A 24,096-nucleotide genomic window follows, 5' to 3' on the forward strand; every position below is an offset into this window, starting at 1 on the left:
TCTCAACCTTCTCACCTTCTGCAATGACTGTGTCAAACGTTCTCCATTCTCTTCAAATCCCTCATCTCTCTTGCCCGACTCCCAGTCTCCTCCCCAGAGTAAGAGGAAGTCAATGTCCCATACCAAACCTGCCTGGTTCAGTTGACCTCCAACCGCGCCCTGGCTGTTATAATAGAGGAGGTGACCTCCTGCATGAGGTCAGCCTTTCCACCCAGATTCTGGTTCCATCCTCTCCCATGGTCACAGGACCCACCTTTATTGTCCATTATCCTTCCCCTGCTGTACCTTTCTCTTCCTCTTCTCTATAAGGTCTTCCCCATTGGTATTTAAACACATTCAATGTATTCCACCCTAAAATAAATAAATATAAACTAAGATAAACCCACTGCTGACAAAACATTCTTTTCCAGCTATTTCTATCTCTGACCCTTCACAGTCAACCCTTTCAAGATTTGCCTGTAGTCAGTACCTTTCTTCATTTCTCCACTTCTCACGCACTTTTCAATACACTCCAGTTTATCTTCCATCCCTTCACTCCACCAGTCACTGCTCTGTAAAAGTCCCAATGACACCAAGGTCACCCAGTCTGGTGGATATATTCAGGCCTCATTTCCCTTGGTCTCTCAGCCATTTTGAGTGTTGTTGGCTACTGCCTTTTTACAACATATCCTTTCCCTGGCTCCATGACCCCACTTCCCGAACTCCTAGGTTTTTTTTTTTTCCTGCCTCTCTGGCTGCTCCTTCACCTCTGCCAGATAGTTTGCCTCTGGCCAGCTTTTAGATAAGGGTTCATCAGGCTCAGTCCTAGGCCCTCTTCTGATAGAACTCTATACTCTCCTAGGACACCATCTCACTCTCGGGACTTTATTGCTGCCTCTATACCAGCTACTTCATCCCCAGCCTCTCCACAGAGAACCAGACCCTACAGCCAAACATCTACTCAACATCTCCACTTGGACATCTTACATCTCAAACCCACCTTGACCAAATGTGAACCTTGGCAAGGTTTTCTCAATCCTCTTTCCCTGAGGGTCCCCCAACTAAGAAAACGGCACCATCATCCATCTGGTTGAAGAAGCAGAGACCTGGGACTTCTCCTTGATTCCTCCCTAGCCAAGCAATCACCAGGTTTTGTTGGTATCTACTTCTCTCCACTTGCTCAACTGCTTAGACAAACAGCCCTTTCTCTTATATTACAGCAGCAGCTTCCTAATTGTCCCTCCACCCCCTCCTCCCCCTTCCCTATTCATTCTTTACATTGCAGTCAGGGTGATCTTACTGAAAATGGTACAGTACACCCTGGATGATCTAGTCTCTGCCTACCTCTCCAACCTCCTCCTCAACCACACCCCCCTTCGTAGTGTGAACCTGCCAGGAACTCTTTTCCACTCGCCTCTCCTCTTTGCCTGAGTAAATCCTGCTCACCCTTCAGAGCTCAATGTCACCTCCCCTTGGACTCCCCAGACAAATGGTCCCTCTACCTTGCACTCCCTTTGGCCAATATCACAACTGTATACAATTGATAGTGCATTTAATTGCTAAGCTCCTTTCTCTCCAGCTAGACTGTGAGCTCCAAGAGGGAAGAGTGTGTCTGCTACGTTCACCACTTCAGTGCCTAGCCCTGTGCCATGCACCTAGTAGGTGGTCAACACATATTTGTTAAATAAATGAACAATACATCTTTACCTACTCATGATGGTCCAAGAGCAGAGACTGCAGCCAAATGTGCATTTCGCATGGAGTAATTTAGCGGAATAGTGGAATTCAGCATTGAGTAATGCCCCCAAAGACACAGTGTAACATTTACAGATACACTCCCAGCTGCATTAATTAATGGCACTATGAAGAGAATGCCCTTATTTTTTAATTTCAGGGCCTGGGCAGCTTTTGGCAGTTGCAGAGGATACAGCTTAATTTCCTTGTTGGTTGCCAGCTGACATTATAGCAGTTCCTTTACTAAAACCCCTTGGCTGGCAGTCCCTGAAAGTATGTCTGTGGCTAGTGGGAGTGCATTTAAAGGGAAGGCATATGTGTAGAAACAATATACTGATCTGATGGCAGAAAAAAATCTTCAGATGTCAGTCTTGTCCCCTCACAGCATTTAAAGATCAGAAGAGCTGCCAGAGATATTTTTATTTAAACCAAGGAACACGGACTCAGGATTAATTATTTTGACACAGAATGAAAGACTCAGGCTTCATTTGTTTATTAATTTATACACTCTGAAGAGTTCTTAAAAGAACTTCTAATATCTTTATTTCTTTAAAAGTGTTTCATTAGGGGCCTCCCTGGTGGCGCAGTGGTTGAGAGTCCGCCTGCCGATGCAGGGGATACGGGTTCGTGCCCCGGTCTGGGAGGATCCCATATGCCGCGGAGCGGCTGGGCCCGTGAGCCATGGCCGCTGGGCCTGCGCATCCGGAGCCTGTGCTCCGCAACGGGAGAGGCCACAACAGTGAGAGGCCCGCATACCGCAAAAAGAAAAAAAAAAAAAAAAAAGTGTTTCATTAGTTTTCTAAATTATGAGAGTTAATATAACTGGAAAAAAACAAAACTCAAAGTCAATAAGGGTATAAAACTCATCTCCCCTCCTTCTGAAACCCCAATCCCACATCTGGGGTAATGGTGGTTAACAGCCTGTCTGTATCCTTCCAGATGTTTTTCTATGAGTACACAAATATCTGACTGTTTGGACTTTACATCCCAGTCTTAGGAGAATCATGTGATCAACATAAAAGCAAAAAGGACTGAAGGCTGCAAATCAAAACTTTCCCAGATCTGACTCAGAATTCCTGTTTCTAGAGGACCTTACCCACGTGGCTCAGTGCATCCAGCAGTGCGTCCACCTGCTCTTCTTTTTCGCTCTGAGTTTGGATTAAGAGTAAGGGCCCATAGTTGAGTAGGCTGAGCTCAAAGGTGCCTGAAATTACTACTTTAGCAATTCCTTCTCTTTCAACTAATTCCTCCTCAGAAAGCCTCCTGAAAAATGCAAATAATTGAGGGTGTGGTGTTCTTAATTCCTTAGTCTGATTATCTAAAGGGGATTGCTTTCTTCGTGGAGAGATAAATAAATACCAAGAGACGGGAGTTTTCAAGTGCGCCTCTGGCCAGGCTTACCTCCCGGCGGAGGGCAAGGGAAAGGAGCTGACTGCACTACACTGGGCCTTTCAAGCCAGGGCAACCTCTCCATCCGGTCGCGCCGGGCTTACCTGGGGCCCTCAAAGTTGTGTCAGCAGCAACTTGGACTCACCTAAGAATGCAGTGCTCTAGCGAGCCGGCGGGGGCGCTGGGATAGGAGGGTGCGTCGTGGTCCCCGGAATTCCAGCGGCTGGGTGTGGTTAGCGCCAAGTCCCCATCCTGCGGGGGAAATGTATGTCACTGTTCAACCATTAAGGCTGCACCTAGGTACCTGCCCAAGGGTCCGCCCTGTCCCTTGGGCCGCGGCGCGGGTTCGAGGCCCAGCGTCTGGGCACCTTGCATTTCTGGCTTCCGGAGACTCGCCTGGAACCTCGAGGAAACCCTCTACAGGACACCACAAAGAGAACTAAAACTCCTCTCTCCCCATGTTCTGGGCGGCTTCATAAAACCGAAGATGGCATGGCAGTGTCAAGTAGGTGTCATTTGGGCACCTAAGAGGTGGCGGCAGCTACTGGATGGGCAGAGAGCAATGGTCAAGTCCCATTTTGGCTCTGGTTCCCCCTAGCTACCCCCATCTTCCATGGTGGAACCCTGGGTTTTGCGGGGACACATCTGCCCAAGCACTTGGCGGCCGGGGTTCGGTCTAGGACCCGTCACAAACTGACTCCGGCCAGAAGACGCCACTGGAGTCCTCACCAGGCCATGTGCTTATTTTCCCAACATCAGATGTACTGAAAGAGGGGCGACAACAAGAGGGATTTAGGTTAGACTGGAGTTGGAAAATAGTTCTTTTGAACTTCGAGCCGCTCTTTTTCCCCGACGGTCTAGTTCTTGGGGTCCCCTTCCCCCAGTTCAAGCCTTTGCTTTCCACGTGAGGGCCCGGAGGGTCCCCGGATGCCAAGAGGAGAACCAGCCTGCGCGGGTCCCGCGCATCCACCGCCGGACAAACTCGAGCTGTGCCTTCCCCAAACTCGGGGCGCGGGGCGGCGGGCCGGGCGGGGGCGGTGACGTAAGGGGCGGTGCCGGACCTGATTGGCCCGTGAGGCGGGGCGGGGGCGGGACCGGGCCGGGGAGCCCTGAGGCGGCGACGGCGGCGCCGGGAGCCGGAGCCGTAGCCGGGAGTGAGGCGCTGTGGCGGCGGCGGCAACAAGTGCCGGAGCTGAGCCGAGCCGGGGCCAGGCCGAAGCGGAGCCGTCCCGCCGCGGACACCACCCGACCGCCCATCGCGGGCGCAACGCATGGAGCGAGAGCGGCGGCGGTCGCCGGGCTGAGCCGCGCGGAGCGGCCGGGTCGTGGATGCAGCCGCGATCTCCCGCCCCCGCCCCGCTGAGCAGGAGCTGCTCCCGGACAAGGTAGGGCCGGGCGGGTGTGCACTCCCGCCGCCTCCCTCCTCCCCAGGCCGGCTCTGCGCCCTCCTAGCTCTCTGGTCCCCGGCTCCCCCTCCACTGGCCCATCCTCTCTCCCTCCACAGCCCCGTTCCTCGCCGGTTCCGGCTTCGTACTGGCGCCCCAGAGCAGGAAGCAGTCTCTAGGTGGCTCCTACGGCGTTTAGGTGTCCCGGTCCTCCCCCTCGGCCCCCCGCCACCTTCCTTACCCTAGAGGAAGAGGATAACGCAACCCGCGGCAGCCTGTTTTTTGAGCTTCCTGCCCCACTCCACACACACACACACACCCCGGGACCCGGGAACATCTCCGCCTCCCCACTGCACCCCAACTTCCGGGGAAGCGCGCGCCGGGGTGATGCAGGCGTTGGGAAGGGGCGTCTGAGGCCTGGCGTCCTCATCTGGGTTGCACAGGCGTTTTGGGGAGGGGGCCCTGCTGGATTTCGCGCTACACCCCCGCACCCCACCCTCGCACTGCGCTGCCTGCCGTGCCGCATGGGGAGATCAGGTGTTCTGTGAGCTACAGGGCCGCCAGCAGTCGCTCCCCAGCCCCATCCGCCTGCCACTGTTACCTCAGGGTCCCTAAAGGCTGGTTTCTGTGAAAGTTAGGAAGAACCTTTTGCTTTGACCTCTACAAAAATATTCCACAGCGCCCGCGTTGAATGATTAACCCGGCTACTTGACCGAAACCTGGGGAGGGGGAAGGGTGGGTGCTGCGGGAGCGTGTCTAGCCGGCCTCTGAGAAACACCTGGAGTGGAGGGTGGACGTGGGGCTGCTCGGGGCGGACTCCTTGAGGGCTGCGGGCGCGGGTTCTGACGGCTGCCCCGGGACGGCAGGCGGACCCTTCTGGAGGCAATAAAACTGAGTCACCTTAATTTCTAGGCCACAGTGCTTTCCACTCAGGGCTGGGGAGCCCCAGAACCTACTGGCTCCCCATCAAGTGGGGAGGAGCAGCCGAGATACTTCCCACAAGTGTCACAGCGTGAAAGCTCATCTCTGAAAATAATATATACGTTTTAAACCTAGGTTGTCGAGGAGGCTCCCTCTCCTTCTTAAAACGTAGGTGTGGTATGTTTGTCTTTTCTCCCCTGCCCCCCATGGCCTCCTGAACTTCCTCAACTTCGTAGAACGGTAGTTTGGAACAATTATACCATACTCTCTTTCCGCTCCCCTGTTGGAGCCTTGCTGTAGATTTCAGATTGCAAAGCCAGTTGGTGAATATGGGCTTCTACTTGTTATAACAGATCCTTCCAGTGTAATTTTGCTCCGGGGAGGTAATGGGTTGGTTAAAGAGGTGGCCGACAGGGCCAAGAATGGGACTAGAAAGGCGGGGACCCAGCCCAGTCCTAGGGCTCTCAACCCAAGCCATTGCGTGGTCTCCCCCATGTGTTATCTGACAGCTGCCCCAGAGGAAGGATAGGGCTGGGCGGTCACTTCTTCCCACTGCCCTAGTTCCCTCTTCTGTTTTCTTTTTATTTATTATTTATTTATCTTATTTTATTTATTTAAAAAATTTATTTATATTTTTGGTTGCGTTGGGTCTTTGTTGGGGTGCGCCGGCTTCACATTGAGGTGACTTCTCTTGTTTCGGAGCACGAGCTCTAGGCTCGTGGGCTCAGTAGTTGTGCGCTCAGGAGTTGTGGCTCGCGGGCTCTAGAGCGCAGGCTCAGTTGCTCCGCGGCATGTGGGCTCCTTCCGGACCAGGGCTCGAACCCAAGTTCCCCGCACTGGCGGGCGGACTCCCATCCACTGCGCCACCAGGGAAGTCCTTTCTGTTTCTTTTGAATAGAGGTTATTAAGACTGGTGGAATTTGGGAGAATGTTGCACAGAGTCCCTGTGCTCTTAAGTCAGATTGGATTTTAAGACCGGGGAAGTTCGGGAGCCCTATAGCACTCTACTTGAGTAAACCTTTTCCTACTGCCAAGCCTTTACAAATGTCTTTATCTTTAGATCTGCCATTCGGAAGTACTTTTTCGGTTTGGGCTACTGCTTTTTCCCTTGGGAATCTTCCTGCAGTAGGGGCTCACTGCTCTTCATTTAGTTTTTGTGCAGATGGCATGTGTATGATGCAGGCCTAATTCTCCATAAGAGTTCTGAGTTTCCACCTTCACTGTTCACTGGTCTTGATTCCGCCACATACTGTTCTGTGACCTTGGACAAGTTGTTTATCATCCCTGCCTCATTTTCCATGTCTGGTTTTGGGATGGTAGTGTCTGCTCTACAGGATTGTTTTTGAGGACAAATAGGATAATGTTTGCCAAACTCCTAGCTCTGCATCATGGCGGGGGGTGGGGTGGTTAAGAAGTGCTTAATAAGTGATGATCATTGTGTAATCAATATAGAAGTTCCTCCAGGCACCAACTTCCCCTTACCAAAAACAGTAACCATTTAGATTTGTTGGAGACTGAAATCAGCCAAATTTGGCAGATGGCAGATAGTTTTTAAAATCCAGAGAATGAGGTAATCTTTTGAGGAAAATAAACATAATATGCTTGTAAAAAATATGAATTTTTTTCCCCTGGGTTTCCTGGATGGAGAGTTGAGTATATATAGGTGGCTTGTAATTTTGAAAATTTCCTTGTTTTAAAAAAAAGCCCACAATTTAGATTTCTCTAATTCTAAGATACTAAAGGTTTGCTAAAAATAGGAAAGTGGAACTGATAATTCGTGGTGGATTTTTCACTGTACAGTTTGCCCAGATGCATGGCTTAAAAAAAAAAAAAGTTACATTAGGAAATGAATGAGAACCCAAAAAAGTTAATCATTTTGCTTTACCCGGTGCATTGTTGGTATAAAGCTAAGATGTTCTGGATACAAATGTGTGGGGCTTTTTCAGCTGATGCAGGGATAAGTGAATCCTTTGTTTCTCAAACTTTGAAACTGTAGGAGAGGAAAACTTTTCTCTTTTTCCCCTCCAAGTTCTTTGGCTGATCTAATAATTAAGTTGACATAAGACAGATTAATTGGAGAAAAACAAATTTCATATGTACAAGGATAAAAATATGCGACTCAAAGAAGTGACCAAAGCAGGCAGCTTTCATACCTTTTAAAGAGACAAAGAAACAAATACATTTGTGAAGAACTGACAAAACAAAGGGGTTTGGGTTTAGGGTGACTGATGAGTGAAGAAGTAACAAGGTTTGTGCAGGCTTCTCAGCCCTGAATTCCCTATCTCTGGTGATAAGAATGCCTTCTACCCTCCTGGTGCAGGGGAGGGTACCTTCCTACGGAAGATTTATCTCCTGTTTTCAGGGGGACAAAGGGGGATCAGAATGTCCTTACACTGGCTGTTTTCTCAAGTAACTTTAATTCAAAATAGTCATTGTGTCAAAGTGACATATCTTGGGGTGGCATATTTTGCTCCCCTTCAAAACTTTTAAGTTTTAATGTTTTCCGACAATGCTGGTTTTTTTTGTTTGTTTGTTTTGTTTTGTTTTCCCCTCCAACCATAATTTAGGAATGCTGAACCAGAGCTGTGAATGTACTTAAAGCACACTCTGTTCTTAACATACCGGGTCAGTGCTTTTCATTCATTCTAGCTTGCTTAATAGCTACAATATTTGACTCTACTTAGGTTTTTTTTTTTTTTTTGACAGTTTTATTGAGCAGTTTGTTAAGGACTTTAAAAATTAATAAATATAAATGGTTACTTTTATAAACATTGAAATTATTGCATCTAGGATAATATTTGGTTATGTAATCTTGCACATGCCCCATAGTGGTGCATAAGTTATCAATACTGAAAAATTCTCATAAATGCCTTTTGGTCTTATATGCAAATGCTCAGGAGAAACTAAAATCATTTCAGTCAATTGCCTGGCACTTTTCATTGTTGTTGTTGGGGGTAGGAGTTTATTAATTAATTAATTTATTTTTGCTGTGTTGGGCCTTCGTTTCTGTGCGAGGGCTTTGTCTAGTTGTGGCAAGCGGGGTCCACTCTTCATCGCGGTGCGCGGGCCTTTCACTATCGCAGCCTCCCTTGTTGCAGAGCACAGGCTCCAGACCCGCAGGCTCAGTAGTTGTGGCTCACGGGCCTAGTTGCTCCGCGGCATGTGGGATCCTCCCACACCAGGGCTCGAACCCGTGTCCCCTGCATTAGCAGGCAGACTCTCAACCACTGCACCACCAGGGAAGCCCTGCCTGGCACTTTTGGTGTGTACAGAATGTTAAAACATGAATTAAACTCGGCTCTGAATTTGAAGGTTGGGTTTCTTGGCTTGCATACTCAAAAGCACCCAGTAAAGACCATACACTCAGCAGGTGTGGATCCAGCTGTCCCTCCCCACTTCCCCAAAGGTGGTAAAACTGTAACTAGGTGCTTGCCATTATGTCTCCAAATTGTGGATGAATAAATTCCTCTCTCAGGAGAGACAATTACCACTCGACTAAGAGATATATGTATGTGTGGGGTGAGGCTTTGAGCGAAATGATGTAATGATTTCATCATCACCAGCTGATGATGAGGCTTTTGCTAGTCTGAACAAAGCTTTGGTGGGAAGAACTTGCTACTCGATGGAGAATTAGTTATTAGGGCATATGTGGCACAATCACCTTACTGCTGGGAAAAGTTATTTGAGTTTTCTGTTTGTTATAACTCTGCTTTGAGATTTTTACACTCACTGTGTTGTCTCTACTGTGAGATTTATGCACTTTGCCCACCAGCTTTGTCTTCTTGCCTTGTCTTAGTTTTTGTAACAAAATTCAAACTTCCTTTGAGGGTCAACATTGTTGATAAAGTTATAATGTATGTCTTGAAATATTTTGTGTAGTTTTATTTAGGTACTTCCATAGATAACTCTTAAGAATTATTTATTTATTTATTTATTTATTTTGCGGTACGCGGGCCTCTCACTGTTGTGGCCTCTCTTGTTGCCGAGCACAGGCTCTGGGCACACAGGCTCAGCGGCCATGGCTCAGGGCCCAGCCGCTCCGCGGCACGTGAGATCTTCCCGGACCGGGGCACGAACCCGTGTCCCCTGCATCGGCCGGCGGACCCTCAACCACTGCACCACCAGGGAAGCCCATTAAGAATTTTGTTACAAATTATTTTCTCTGCATCTGTGAACATTCCTTTAGAGCAAGGTTTAAAATTATTTTTATTCTGATGTGGCTACAGACAGGAAATTCCCAGTAGGAAGGAAATTGATACTTTCTACTGTTCATTCTGTGGCATTTAAAAATAAGCTTATTGTTCATATGCCTTAACTCTGATGTGATTAGGATGTACTTCACTTAACCAGAATGTTTTATAAAACTGATTATCCAAGAGAATCAATTCTAGAATGTGGTCAGGTTCTGTCAAATAGTGGTATGATGGTTTAGTGGTTAAAGAACATGAACTTGGAGTCAATCAAACGAGGATTTTTTTTTTTAAACTTGAGGCGTAGCATACAGTAAAGTGTGTAAAGTGCACTAATATTAAGCGTGCAGCTCATGAATGTGTGTCCACCACCAGATCAAGAAGAAAACGTTTTCAGTACCCCAGAAGGTCCCTGTGCCCCTTTGCAGTCAGTCTCCAGCCCCTAAAGGGAACCATTATTCTGACTTGTTATATCATCTTAGATGTGCTGCATATCGTCATAGATAGGTTTTGCCTGTTCTTGAACTTCATGTAAGTGGAATTATAGAGTGTGTAATCTTTTGTGAAACAGACCTGGATTTGAGTTCCACTTTTGCCACTTACTGTGTGACGGTGGCTACTGTGTGATAAATTACTCTAAGCCCCAGTTTCCTCATTAGTGAAATAGGGGAGATAATCTAGCTCAGATTTGCTAAGAAAATTAATTTGATCATGCACCTAAAATACCTAGCATTGTGCCTGACATACACACAGTGCCTTTGTCCCCCTTTTATTTCTTTAAAAAGATGGTAACTAAAGCAACTGTATCTTCTGTGTTTTAATATGCTATTTCACTATAAAAGTTGTGTAGGTCTTTTATGGAAAGTTAGAAGCCAGGGGGCACAGTGGTTGAGAGTCCACCTGCCGATGCAGGGGACGCGGGTTCGTGCCCTGGTCCGGGAAGATCCCACATGCCGCAGAGCGGCTGGGCCCGTGAGCCATGGCCGCTGAGCCTGTGCGTCCGGAGCCTGTGCTCCGCAACGGGAGAGGGCACAACAGTGAGAGGCCCGCGTACTGCACAAAAAAAAAAAGAAAAAGAAAAAGAAAGAAAGTTAGAAGCCAAATCTTTGTTGAGTCAACACTTTGTTGTTGTAGCATCAGCTTAAATAAGACATATTATTTGTTGATAGTTGATCCCCTATTATTATTATTTTATTTATTTATTTTTTTTTTTGTGGTACGCGGGCCTCTCCCGCTGCGCGGCATGTGGGATCCTCCCGGACCAGGGCACGAACCCGTGTCCCCTGCATCTGCAGGCAGACTCTCAACCACTGCGCCACCAGGGAAGCCCCCTCCCCTATTGTTTTTAATTGACATTTCCTCTGTAAGTCATAAAATGACAGTCAATGAAATGTTCCATTTAGAGCTGATTGGTCACCTGTGTGATGTGAGCTAAGGTGCAGTGATGACAGCTAGTTTACACGTATTTATGAAACCCATGGAAGAGTTTAATTTAGGTAAGAGGCATCAGTAAGTGCCCAGGATGCCCAGAACAATGTTTTACTACTTTATGTTTTGTAAAATAATTATTTCAGAAGTGAAAACACAGGGTCAGTTGTTAATTGCATGCTTCATACAACCCATTTAAAATGTCTTCAGTTTTTACAGTCTTCCTCTGTAAGTGGTATTGTATATTCAGTGGTCTCATGTCTCCAGTGTGTGTGGTTTTTGTTTTCTTTTTTTAAAAACTTTTTATTTTTGGAACCATTTTTTAAATGTAACTTTATGGTACTATGGCATTCTAAGAGACTTTTTTCTTATGTTTATTTAGGGAAAAAGTCAAGATAAAGTAAAAGAAAATAAAGTTAATTCCATCTCTTAATACTGTAATTACTGTTAACTGGGTTGAGATCCTTCTAGGTGCTTTTGTCTACATCTGTATACTTCTAGAATGAGACTAGGAAAAACATGTTGCCAACGCTTTGGGCAAATGTAAAGCAAATTGTATGGGCCTTCCTAGAGATACCTGGCTGAGAGGACAGAAGACTTTGAACGTCTGGGTTCAGATCCATCCCCACATCCCTACTTGTGATTGTACCATGGAGTCCCCAGGGACTCCATCAGAGGGACCCCTGTCCTCCAGATTACAGTAGCCAAGGGGGAAAACCTGTCCTTGGACAACTCTGCCCACCCCTCCACCCGACAAGACCTCAAGAAGATACATAACAAAAGGGCCAGTTTGTCCATTTAGCCAGCATGCGTTGATTGAGCATTTAGTGGAAGCCTTGCACTGTGCTTGGCCCCTTGTGTATTCCTAAGATGAGTCAGGCACAGTTCTTGCTGTCAAGGAGTTAGCAATCTGGTGGGAACTCTAACCAGGAACTGATGAAAGAGCTGTCTGGTAGAGGTGCAAGAAGAGTGCAGTGTTGGGGTCAGCCAGGAAAGGCTCCTGAGGAAGTTGTGTTTGGGCTTAGCCCTGATGGATGAATAAATAACTTTTAGAGGCAGAGAAAGGAGGGCAGAGGCAGTTGGGGATTGCAGGCTTGTAGCAATGTGTCAGGGGAACAGCAGGTGATACTGTGGGTTTGGAGGGCATGGTGCTTAGGGAGGGGTAATAGGACACAGTGCAGCCTTGATGACCATGTGAGGAAGTGACACTTGATAGTTACGGAGGTGATGGGGAGCCATGGAAAGTTCTTGTGGAGAGGATGTGGTGACATATCATGGTCAGGCTTGTGTTTAGGAGGATGACTTGAGCCAGAGAGGTGGACGTGAGGTGGGTGTGATCATGGCTCCAGGTCATTTTACGGCCTCCTAATGGGGCTCTCTGCTTCCTATTTGCCCCACAGCAGTCTATTCTCAGAAGGAAGCTGGGGGGATATTTAAAATCTGAAATTGCTTTACATACTTTTCTACTCAGAATCCTCCACTGGCCCCTAGTCTCCCTCGTGGTAAAGCCAAAGTTCTCTGTCACCTGTCAGGCCCTTGGCTCAGTTCACTGGCTCTCCTACCACTCCCCCAGCTCAAGTCTCTGCAGCCACACCGGCCTTTGAGCTATCCAGCCTCTGGCCTTTACACTGGCTGTTCCCTCTTCCTGGAATTGTCTCGCCTCCTTCCCTCCACCTTCCCTCTGAGAAGAGAGGCTTTCTCTGACTGTCCCCATCCTTATCCCCTGTTCTGTGCTTTATATTTCGTCTAAGCCCTTAGCAACCTTATGATAATTGGCCATATAACTTCATTATTTGTGGTCTGTTTGAAACATTGCTTGGTTTAAGTAGGTACTTGATATTTGTTGAATTAGGTCACTTCATCAGTCTTGCTGGGGGAAAACTGAGGGCCCAAACCAGGTCAAGGACGGTACAGGATTAAAATGGAATCTTAAAAAAAAAAAAAAAAAAAGTTCTGAAGAACCTAGGGGCAGTACAGGAATAAAGATGCAGACGTAGAGAATGGACTTGAGGACACGAGGAGTGGGAAGGGTAAGCTGGGACAAAGTGAGAGAGTGGCATGGACATATATACACTACCAAATGTAAAATAGCTAGCTAGTGGGAAGCAGCCGAATAGCACAGGGAGATCAGCTCGGTGCTTTGTGACCACCTAGAGGGGTGGGATAGGGAGGGTGGGAGGCAGGGAGATGCAAGAGGGAGGAGATTGGGGATATATGTATATGTATAGCTGATTCACTTTGTTATACAGCAGAAACTAACACACCATTGTAAAGCAATTATACTCCAATAAAGATGTTAAAAAAAATAAAAGAGGATGTGGTACATAAAAAAAAATAAAGTGTATGTGTGCCTGTGTGTGTGATTTATTTGCAGGGGAGTGAGAGAGAAAAAGATAGTGGATGGGATGAGATTTGGAAACCAATTCAGGGAGGTGTGAAGTAAGTGAGCTACAGATAGGGGTACGTTGGAACATTTCTTAACCTCGGGACTTGGAGGCTGTAGTGGTGTGGAAGGAGGGTCCAGAAGACAGGAGTGTAGGGTGAAGGAAGACCCACCATAGGCTTGAACCCAGAACTGTGGAGAGTGCCCATTTTGGGGGATGAGGCCAGGAGCAAAGGCTGCCAAGATGCAAGAGAACCAGTAGAGAATTGGGGTTAGGGGATGGATGGTCTTGAACTTGGGGTGGGAGTAGGGATGGTGGCCACCAGTGTTAGGTGCTCTGGGAAGTCAGGAGAGGCAGCGGACTGTGAAGGTTCTAGAGGGGTGAAGGGGATTGGGAAGGTCAAGGCACAACAAAGGGGCGTGACAAGACATGGAACCTTTTCAGGAAGTTGTCGGAGAGGGAAAGAGCAGCCTGTGCCTGGAGCTACTGCAGAGGGAGAGCTTTGAGGTGGACGATGACATTGATACAGGACCCCAGGGGAGCAGCAGCAAGGACTGTCCCAGGGGACAGTAATCTTGTGGGGGCTGGGGATTGACTTACTGAAAAGGGAGACTGGTCCATGTGGAGAACTTGAAGTAGATTTTGGTCCCTGAGCTGACATTAAATATCTTTGTAACCATGGCAACCCACTTAGCTTGTTCCCTCCTCATCCCCACCCCCTGCATAATAGGAAAAAACCTGCACAGCAAAGCTCATATGTTGATTGTTTGAATCTACTGCAGTCATGAATATGGACCATATTTATGGTCCATGTACCATTAACCTGCTAAGGCTTATAATTTGTGCTTTAGAATTCTGTTGTTGTTTATTTTCTTTGAAAAGCACTTAACATCCAAGTGCTTCTTGAAGTGCTTCTTGTGTTTTTGAGTCCTGATCAGGGAGTAACACAGTTGTTTTAAAAAAACAAAAACCAACTTCAAGTCTGGGTCTAGATTGTTCAGTGAAAAGCCTGGTGATGTTTTCAGAATCAAATCTATTTGTCTTAACAGTGAAAGGATCAAAGTGGGTTTGTTACAAATACCATCCTCTATAAATATTTAACCTTTGGGACTAATGACATGTATTTTACATTTATTATTTTATGGCTAAATTTGATGCTTGTTTATAAGGAACTTATGTAGCTTTTATTCTTTAAGTAAATGAGATGCAACCCTTTTATTTTTCTTCTCCCTTCACCACAAAAGGAATTATTTCCTTCAGATGAACTTAAAATATCTCTCATGAATACTCCTATTTTTAACTGACTGTTTCTCTCTTTTGAATTTTTTTTCCTCAAGGTTCTGATGGATCCTCTTTAGAAAAAAAAGCCTCTTTATAATGGAAATTTTTAAACAAGTGCAGATAACAGAGGGTGATATAATGAAGCCTCAGGCAGCCATCTCTGGTTTCAGCATGATGGCCTCTCTTTTTTTTTTTGTCCCTGCCCCACACGTGACTAAGATGCTATGTGAGCACCACCCAGAGTGGGAGGGCAAGGTCATGCTGGACCTCCAGGTGTGGGTGTGGGAGTCATCAGTGTAGAGGTGGCAGAAGTTCTGGGAGTGATTGGACCCCCCGAGGGAGGAAGGAGTGGGCACAGCGTGCAAATGACACTGAGAGACACAGAGATTGCTGTGGTCCCCGATGTTTCCAAGGAGGTGATAATCTATGATATATGAAGGTAACATTCACAGAGACACTTAAAATTAGGTGATTTAAGAAAACAAATTTAGGGTTACCGGGGGTAAGGGGGAGGAGGGATAAATTGGGAGATTGGGACTGACTCATACACACTACTATATATAAAATAGGTAACAAATAAGGACCTACCGTATAGCACAGGGAACTCTACTCAGTACTCTGTAATGGCCTATATGGGAAAAGAATCTAAAAAAAGAGCGGGTATATGTATAACTGATTCTCTTTGCTGTACACCTGAAATGTAACACAACATTGTAAATCAACTATACTCTGATAAAAATTTTTAAAAGTAAATAAAATTAGGTGATTTAAACTGCTTGGTAAAAGAGGCCCAATTTCTAAGCTGCTCAGCAGTGTGCTCATATATTGAGCAAACAACATGTTCTCTTTTATTTTGACAACATAAATTTTTCTTGGCAGGTGGCCAGAGAAAGCAATGTTACTATTTCATCCCTTCTTTAAATATGTAGACATAAGTCTTGGTTGAACAGCTTCCCCTTTAATAGAACATTTGGACAAAAAGCCAAAATGTCACTGTTTTGAGGATGTATATTTTAAATCCATGTGATTAATTTTGATATTTAAAAAAAATCTAAGAACAGTCCTCAAGCACCCATCGGTAACTTGGTGAAATTTAACAACATTTGAGAAAGGGAGAAGAAGCAGGAAAGGAATCTGGGAGATGGAGGCTGGGAGAGAGGGGAGCCACTCTGCTTGTTTGGTACCCCGTCCTGAAGTTGCCACCCCAGGGTCACTTGTCACTAGAGAGGTTGTCTTCTGGGAGGAGGATGGCCTCTGTCTCTGGAGAAGAGGTCATCTCCCAGGAGCACGTATTTTCATTGGATACTCTGTGTGTGAAGAGCAGAGCCTGGCGCTCAGCAGTTGGGGTGCTTTCACCTCACAGTTACAGCCTGTTGGCTGGGGAGCCTCTTGGTCCTGCCTCCCTCCAGGGTGAGGAGAGTGGATCTCACCTCACCTGGAACTATTCAGGCTGGGAAACATTGCTGGGGGTAGGGGGGGGTCTGGGTAACTAGCTCTTGGTAGTCCTTTTGAGGGGCTTCAGTTTGGGGAGTCCCAGGTGCTAGGAGGAGAGGATTAGATACAGTGCACTAGGGGAACCGAGGGTGTCCTTATGGAGAAGGCAGTGGGATTTGAACCTGTACCTTTAAGTGTGGGGGCAGGATTGAGAAGCAAGAGAATGGGTGTCTCAGGCTGGGAGAGCCAGCATGAGCGATGGTGTGAGTGAGGACAGCAGTTGTTCTTAAGGGCTGCTGGGTCCCAGGAGGGGGTTTTGAGGGTGGCATACTTGGATCTAGGATGGGGTCTTTGTGGGAGCACTTAATGAGGACAGGCTGCCAAGTGCTCCTCCATCCCAGCTGTGCCATCCATGCAGCTCTCTGCCTGTCTTCAAGTTTGGCAGCAGCTGAGATGGACTTGCAGGCCAGGAGCTGCCCATTTGGGTTCCCAGTTCCTGCCCCCTCCCTCCACTCTCCATCTTGGGAACCTCAGACAAGTTTCTGGAAGCAGTTCACTTATCTGTAAAATGAGGATACCTCAGTAACCACTGTGTATTCCCTTGGGCCTTTGGCACAGTTCCTGGCACATGGACAAATGTTACCGAGTCCAAGCTTGGACAGCTCACTGCATGACAGGCCAGTAAATCGAGAGATGAATTGTTGGATCAAGGAGTAGGGGTTATATTCGGAAAGCCAGCAGACTGAGAAGATGGTGGACTGGCATCCAAAAGAACTGTCTTACCTGGGTTAGGATTCAGGCTGCTTTTATGCTAGAAGGGGAGGGGATGTGGCTGGTTGTTGCAGACTTCTTGGTGTCAGAATCCTTTGTTCTTGCAGCTGTCCATGTAGGTGTCTAAAGGTCATGATGCTCCTGTAAACCTCCAACAAGACAAACGTTATTCTCTGTTCTGCAGCTTTTTATATGAATGGGAAAGTGTTATACCTTTAAAGGTCAGAGCCTTGAGAATGGACTGTCCTGTATATTGCAGGCTATAGGCAACGTTCTTAACTTGTAGCAAAAGCAATAGAACGCAAAGGTTAAAGTAAAAGAAACAGATTCAGTATGGAGTCAGATTTCTTCTTCCCTATTACAAAAGCTGCTGGTGAATGGGTAGAGGCTGGTGTGCAGTTGTTAATTTTTCTTGTTGTAGGGAGTGTCCCTGGTACCTCCACCCCATTTCTTCATTTCATTTCTTTTTTCCTCCTCTCTCAAGATGTCACACCTGTTGATTCCTTTTATTTTAATACAGCATTATTTACATCTCAGCACATGTCAATTCTGTACAACTCTGTGATTTTCATGCATGTTTTTGAAAGAGTGAGTCAGGCAGTTATCTCAAAGCTGCTTCTCTAAGAGACTCCAAGTGGCTAAGCAGGGAGTCCTGGAACCCGAGGCATGGCACTTTATGCTCCTTGGTGTCCCCTTGTGTCCCCTTTGTTGTACCCTTTGTTGTACCCAAGGGCAAATGCTCTTTAAGGAAATTTGTCACTGGAAACCTTCATCCAAATAGCCAAGAAATTAAGACTTCCCAAGGCAATTTATTAAATTATTTAAGAAAAACACAATGAATGTCACTGGTATTAATGCAATCTCAACTTGCAGCATGTTCAAACAATGTTTATTTTGGAGATATATTTTTATTTTGGAAATAAATGTAAACAAACGTAAACTTTTATTTTGCAAGAGTTGATGGAGGTGCTCTCAAACCCTACATTTCATGGGGACAAGGATTACCAAATTTAATAGAATTGGGAAGAATATTGGTGATGTGAAAGAGTTTGTAGAGTACCTTTCGGAAGTGACGTAGGTGAATCTCTGTTGGGGAAAATGGCAGATTGAATTTGGCTGCCCAAGAGCTTAACATTAAAGTGATTGTTTTAAAATCTAAAAAATTTTACTTCTCTTTATGGTCATTTATTATAGCCCATGGAATTAAGTGGTGAGGAATGATGTGATTTTGAAAGTCAATCCTAAAACTTTGAGGAGAGTCAACTTTTGATTTTGTTAAATTAGTCTTTTTCTTAAATAGATTTATTTATTTATTTAATTTTGGCTGCATTGGGTCTTCATTGCTGCGCACGGACTTTCTCTAGTTGCGGTGAGTGGGGGCTACTCTCTGTTGCCGTGTGCGGACTTCTCATTGCAGTGGCTTCTCTTGTTGTGCCGTGCGGGCTTCAGTGGTTGCAGCACATGGGCTTGGTAGTTGTGGCTCGCGGGGTCTAGAGTGCAGGCTCAGTAGCTGTGGTGCACGGGCTTCGTTTCTCCACGGTACGTGGGATCTTCCCAGACCAGGGCTTGAACCCATGTCCCCTGCATTGGCAGGTGGATTCTTAACCACGGTGCCACCAGGGAAGTCCCATTAAATTAGTCTTTGATTGAGTATTTCATGCATTTTACTGTGTAAAATGACAATAATCTCTTTTCCAGTACCTATGTGAAAATATTCTTTCTTAATTGGTTTCACCAGCTTTTCTCTATGTGTGACTGTAGACAGAAGTAGCCCACATAGCAAGCCCCAAGTTATCTCCTCCCCGCCCCATCTCTGTCCACCAAGATTGCCAAGCCATGGCTGATGGCCTGCTTGTTTCCAGAAGCACTTATACAAGGTCAGTTTGATAACTTCGTTTGTGTAATATAGTTTATATTATATAATGATAACTTAGTTTCTAGTCCAGTACTGTAATTTATGCTTGAGCATTTTTATTAATTTTTAATTGCCTTCTTCCTCCACTCCTCCCATCCCTTGGGCCTTAGTTTGTTTACAGATTTGTTTAATCATATGAGACTCTTTCCTGGGATTTTTTTAGATGATGTCCTGCACTGAGATGACACCCAGTGATGCTGTGGTGATAGGTGAGGGTGAGGCATGGAGGGGAAAGCACAGGAATTGGAAAAGGCTTATGACAGTTGTGAAGAGGAGTGACCTGGCCTGACACATAGACAGCCAGGGGCCAGGGAGGGTCTCTGGGGGGCCCGGAAATGCAGGGCCTGTGTGTGTAATTATTCAACAATGATTTGTGTGGAGCAAAAGATGAAGAAGGTCAAGGAATAGAAATTTTCCTTTATTTAATCCTTGTTCCTTTACTGCCCCTCCCCGTTTATGTCCTTCTTGTCCTCAAATGTATTGACTGTCAATATGTTGTCAGAGTGGCAAACGCTAGAGACTGAAATGAAATGGCCCAGCCCCTGCTCTTGATGGCCACGTGCCCTGTGGAGTGTGTAAGACTTGTTACCGGAGAGGTGTGGTAAGTCAGATAAGTATGTGTGAAGTGTTAAAGACAGCAAAAAGGAAGTAATAAAACCACTGTCTGGGGGCGGGTTGGGTTCATGGTGGTGCTGCTGCAGTCCGCCTTGCTGGCCTTGTTTTTTATGTTGATGGCTCAGAATTGAAGCTATGACTATGAGAATGTGACTTTGTCCCTGATGATGATTCTCACTGCGCGACTCCTCCCTACGCTGACCCTGGGCAAGCCTCTGTGCCTCTCTGCATCTTGGTTTCTTCTTCTGTATGGGAGGTGGTTGGAGTAGAGCTATAAGGCCCTGGAAAAGAAATTCTTGTAGCTTCTCTTTGGTAATGAACTCGGGATATGATCTGTGTGTGGAATGCATGTGCATGTTCTGGAGAAAACAAGTAAAAGGGTGAGAGGGTCCAGTTTGTGGCCAACACTTGCTCTTCCATCACCTTTCCTGCAGTGTCCCTTCCTCTCAGAGCCTGGAGAGCTGGGCTGCAATGCAGGCCCACTCGGATAACCTCTAGCAGGTGGGAGGACTGTTCTGGGATCCCTTCAGCCTCAGACTGTGGTGCCCCCAGGAAGGGAGGGGGAGAGGAGAGGCAGGGCTTTTTCTGTGTAAAAGCTCTTGCCAAAAAGGTTTGCCCAACAGGTTTGTTAGATTGGGCTGGTTGAAGCTGCTGCCAGTCTCTCATTCCTCAGTGTGGATTAGCACCTACCACAGAGCTGCAGGGACTCCACCAAAGCAGGGGCGGGGCCCGCCTTACCAGACCAGGACCTCTGGGCACCTTAAGACTACTGACTGGTTCCCTTCTGGAGATTCTGTCTACATTATTCCTTTCTCATGCTGCTTAAAAACAAAACTCAACCGCATGGCTTTCTTTGAAACTGCCTACATCTTCTGGGTATCCACAGATGCAATGATTTTACTTCCTAAGTAATTTTTTTTTAAAGTGCAACTTTACTTGAGGATTCTTGAAATCTTCTCTGAGCAACGAGGTTGTGTGGTAGAAAGAGTTTAGACTTGGGGTCAGGGTCCAGGGTCCAAGTGCTGGCTCCACCCAGATTAGCTTTGTGACCTCAGAGTACTTGCTTCACATTTTTGAGTTTGTAAAGATTAAATGAGGGCTTCCCTGGTGGCGCAGTGGTTAAGAATCCGCCTGCCAATGCAGGAGACATGGGTTCGAGTCCTGGTTTGGGAAGATCCCACATGCTGCGGAGCAACTAAGCCCATGCACCACAACTGCTGAGCCCGCGTGCCACAACTACTGAAGCCTGCGTGCCTAGAGCCCGTGCCCCGCAACAAGAGAAGCCACTGCAATGAGAAGCCCGTGCACTGTAACAAAGAGTAGCCCCCCCTCGCCACAACTAGAGAAAGCCTGTGCACGGCAATGAAGACCTAATGCGGCCAGAAATAAATTAAAAAAAAAAAAAAGATTAAATGAGGTGAGAATATCCCGGTGTGGAAAATGGGCAAAGGGAATGAGGAGTGGGAAGTCAGGAAGGAAGCACATGAATGACGATGGGTCAGTTAAAACAAGCAGAGGTCCTTTTTTTGTGAAGATTAAAAAGAAGGACAGTGTCCACAGTCAACGTGGAGAGTGCTGTGCTCTTGGGTGTGTACAGTGAAAGGATAAATCAATCTGGCTTTTGTTTTTGGTGGGGGATGGGTGGGACAGGGAGTAATTTGATTATATTCTAAATGACTTTAAAAATGTATGTTCTCTTTGTAATTTTTCCAAAGGAAATAATAAGACGGTGGACAAAGATGCACATATGAGGTTGTTCATCAGTTTTTCTTTTTCGATTATAGGGAAAATCAGAAACAACTCATGTTTGTTTGTTTGTTTTTAGTATTAGGCTGCGCTGGGTCTTAGTTGAGGCACGTGGGCTCTTAGTTGCAGCACACAAACTCTTAGCTGCGGCATTCGGAATCTAGTTCCCCAACCAGGGATCAACCCAGGCCCGCTGCATTGGGAGTGCAGGGTCTTATCCACTGGACCACCAGGGAAGTCCCCGACTCGTGGGTTAGTGATTAGTAAGCCAGGCCAAATGCCTGTACTCTGTCAGAGGTGCATTAGAGATCTGATGATAGAAGATGAACCCCTCAGATCATGCTGTCTTCCGCTTGTGAACCTAATCTGCTTTATAGAAGTTAAATCTCTGAACACAGTAGCCAACTGTATTTGTAATCAACATGGACATCCAATTTAGAAGTTCTTCATTTTTCCCTATTTCATATTCTTGTGTGATTTAGTCAGTCTTCTGTTTGTTTGTTTGTTTTTTTAATAGAGGGGCTGTGAAAGAAAACACGTTCCTATAATCCCTCTGGCAGCAGCATTTGTTACATTAGATGTAGGCATGGTGCACTCCCATCCCGTGGAGAGCCCTTGGGCTCAGTAGCGCTTATCTGTTCTCTCCAGTGGCCTCAGCATCCATCTGCCCACAAACTGGCTGTGTTGGTCTCTGCATGCAGACACCCTGTACCCCCCCCCCACTCTTGCCTGCCCTGCTTCTCCTCACATCTCTGAAATCTACCCTGTTTCAAGCCCCACTCAGGTCCCTGCCTCGTCCTCTGATGTCGACAAATGGACTGTCTCGTATTTATTGCTTGTCTATCAATTCACTGTACAGTTTTATACATGTTTTATACACTTTTCCCCTAACTCCAGACTTGAGTAACAGTGTTCCTGGTTGGAATATGACTTCAGGTTGGTGATATAGAGATCTCTAACTTGTATCAGTTTTTAACTATTGCCTGTCAGCTCCAAATTCACCCTTTGTTGCCTGATCTGTAAAAATGGATCAAAGCCTTCAAATATTTTTCCTTTGCCTTCTCTAAGTTGAGGGCTCTGAAGAGGATGTTGCAGGAAAAAGAGATTTTCCTTCCTGGTTCCCAGAGTCTAGAACCAGGCTTCCTGTAGAGCCTGCTGTTTTCCTGCGGGTCTGCAGGCCACAGCTCTCTCCAGCATGTGGCTGCTGTGTCCTCTCTCCAGCTCTGGCAGCCGTGGTAGAAAGGGGAGCCTGTGCCCAGCCCAGGTCGCTGCATCTCTTCAGCCCCCACATGTATACACACTGGGAGCCCCATGATCCTGGCTGTCTAGTGAGCTGGCCACCTGATCTTTGTCCTGAGCAGTGGCCCTGAGCTGTGCCTGTCCGAGTCATGCATTGACGTGCTAAGCTTCTGCAGAGGGCGGCCTCTCCAGTTCCTGTCCCAGCAGCAGCCGGACTCCCTGTGTGTGCATGACTCCTTCCGCACCCTCGTTCTCTCTGCACACCGTCCCAGCAGTCTGCAAGGTTTGTTTCCTGAAACCCTCCTGATGGGGACTCTTGCGTGTTCCAGGCTTTGTGCCTGCATCCCAGAGGGTTGTTCATGCTCTCCTGGTGACTGGACCATCTCTGGTCTAGGCACCCAGGAACTGCCATGTATGCCTACTTCAACAAGCTCTGAACTTTTCTTCCACGCCTGTCCTTTCTTGGGTACTTTTCGTCTGGTACAGGGCATTAGAGTTCTATTCCATCTTTATAGTTACTCAATTATTATATTTTTAAACTTCCCCTGCTTGAATTACTGTGTGGTTTCTGCCTCCTGATTGGACCCAGACTGAAATACATTCCATGTAAGCCAACTAAGCAAACGGAAGGATGAATCAAAGAGAAATCTTCTAGGGATTTCTCTGAGGGCTTGTTGAGAGCCTGCCAGACTCTACTGGTTTGTACATAGGTCCTGGAGCTTGGAGGGGAAACACTTACCAAACCATAGCCATGTACAGGCTCTTAACAAGGGCTTCCAAAGCACATGAAGCTCCCCAAGAAGTGACTGCCTGCATTGCAGCATTTCTTTTCTAAAATGGTTTCCCACCTAGGTAAATAGATGCCTCCAAGCTTCCAGTCTGTACTGGGGCCTGCCTTCCTTTACGCACGTTCACCCTGTCCCTCTGCTATCATGGCCTTGGTGGGGGTAACACTTGCTGGAGGTCCTTCCCTCACCAGGAAGGAATGTGGAGGCTCCTCTGGGGATGGATGGGATAAAGGAGAGTTGGCTTGGGTGTGTTGCCAGAGGAGGGATGGAGCCCTCACCTAGAAGCACTGCTGAATCCCATGCTTCTGCATTCCCACACTGGAGGGCCTGGGCCGCCTGTGGGAAATGAGGGGCTGGGCTGGGCTTTTCACCACAGTTTACCTCTTCAAATCTTGCCCACACCCACCCAGGTGAGACAGATTTCTATAAATACATATGTGTCGTTGACCAACACACATATAGGTGATTTTTCCTGTGTCATCTCTTTGGAGAAAGGGTATGTATATTTAATTAATCTAATTTCTACTGAACATCTGTATTCAGTGAACTTAACCAGATGACCCAAATACCTTTCTATTCAGTAAATGCTGAATGACTCTCAGATGCCATGTGCTGGGGTAATGGTGGTGCAGGGTGAAGACCTTGATCACAGAGGATACCCTAACTCCTGGGAGGTGGGCTCTTCAGGAGTGACACTTGACCTAATTTAGGAGTAGAAGCTCTTCAGGAAGGCATGGCAGACAGAGGGCACTCCTCAGGTGGCAGAGTGAAGCTGGGATTTTTCTGGAAGAGAAATGTGTTTGTGGTGGTGGAGGTTCAAGTGTATATGGTGTAGAGATGGAGGATGTTGGCAGGAGGTGGTGTGAAAGGAAACACAAATCATCATAAAGGGACCAG

General features: G+C 46.7%; 1 protein-coding gene across 2 annotated transcripts in view; it reads left to right on the forward strand.

Moving 5' to 3' along the window:
* The first annotated feature begins 4,209 nt into the window (after nt 1-4,209).
* The window catches only part of B3GNT2 (UDP-GlcNAc:betaGal beta-1,3-N-acetylglucosaminyltransferase 2), a 31,073-nt gene continuing 11,186 nt past the window's right edge, over nt 4,210-24,096 (forward strand). The window contains exon 1 of one of the 2 annotated variants that reach the window (XM_060117807.1): nt 4,210-4,487. The gene's annotated coding sequence lies outside the window, so the exon portion shown is untranslated. Of the gene's footprint in view, nt 4,488-22,675; nt 22,695-24,096 lie in introns of those variants that run through there. The other variant, XM_060117808.1, reaches the window with a different exon arrangement.

This window comes from Mesoplodon densirostris, chromosome 14 (genome assembly GCF_025265405.1).
Source record: "Mesoplodon densirostris isolate mMesDen1 chromosome 14, mMesDen1 primary haplotype, whole genome shotgun sequence".
Lineage (NCBI taxonomy): Eukaryota > Metazoa > Chordata > Mammalia > Artiodactyla > Ziphiidae > Mesoplodon > Mesoplodon densirostris.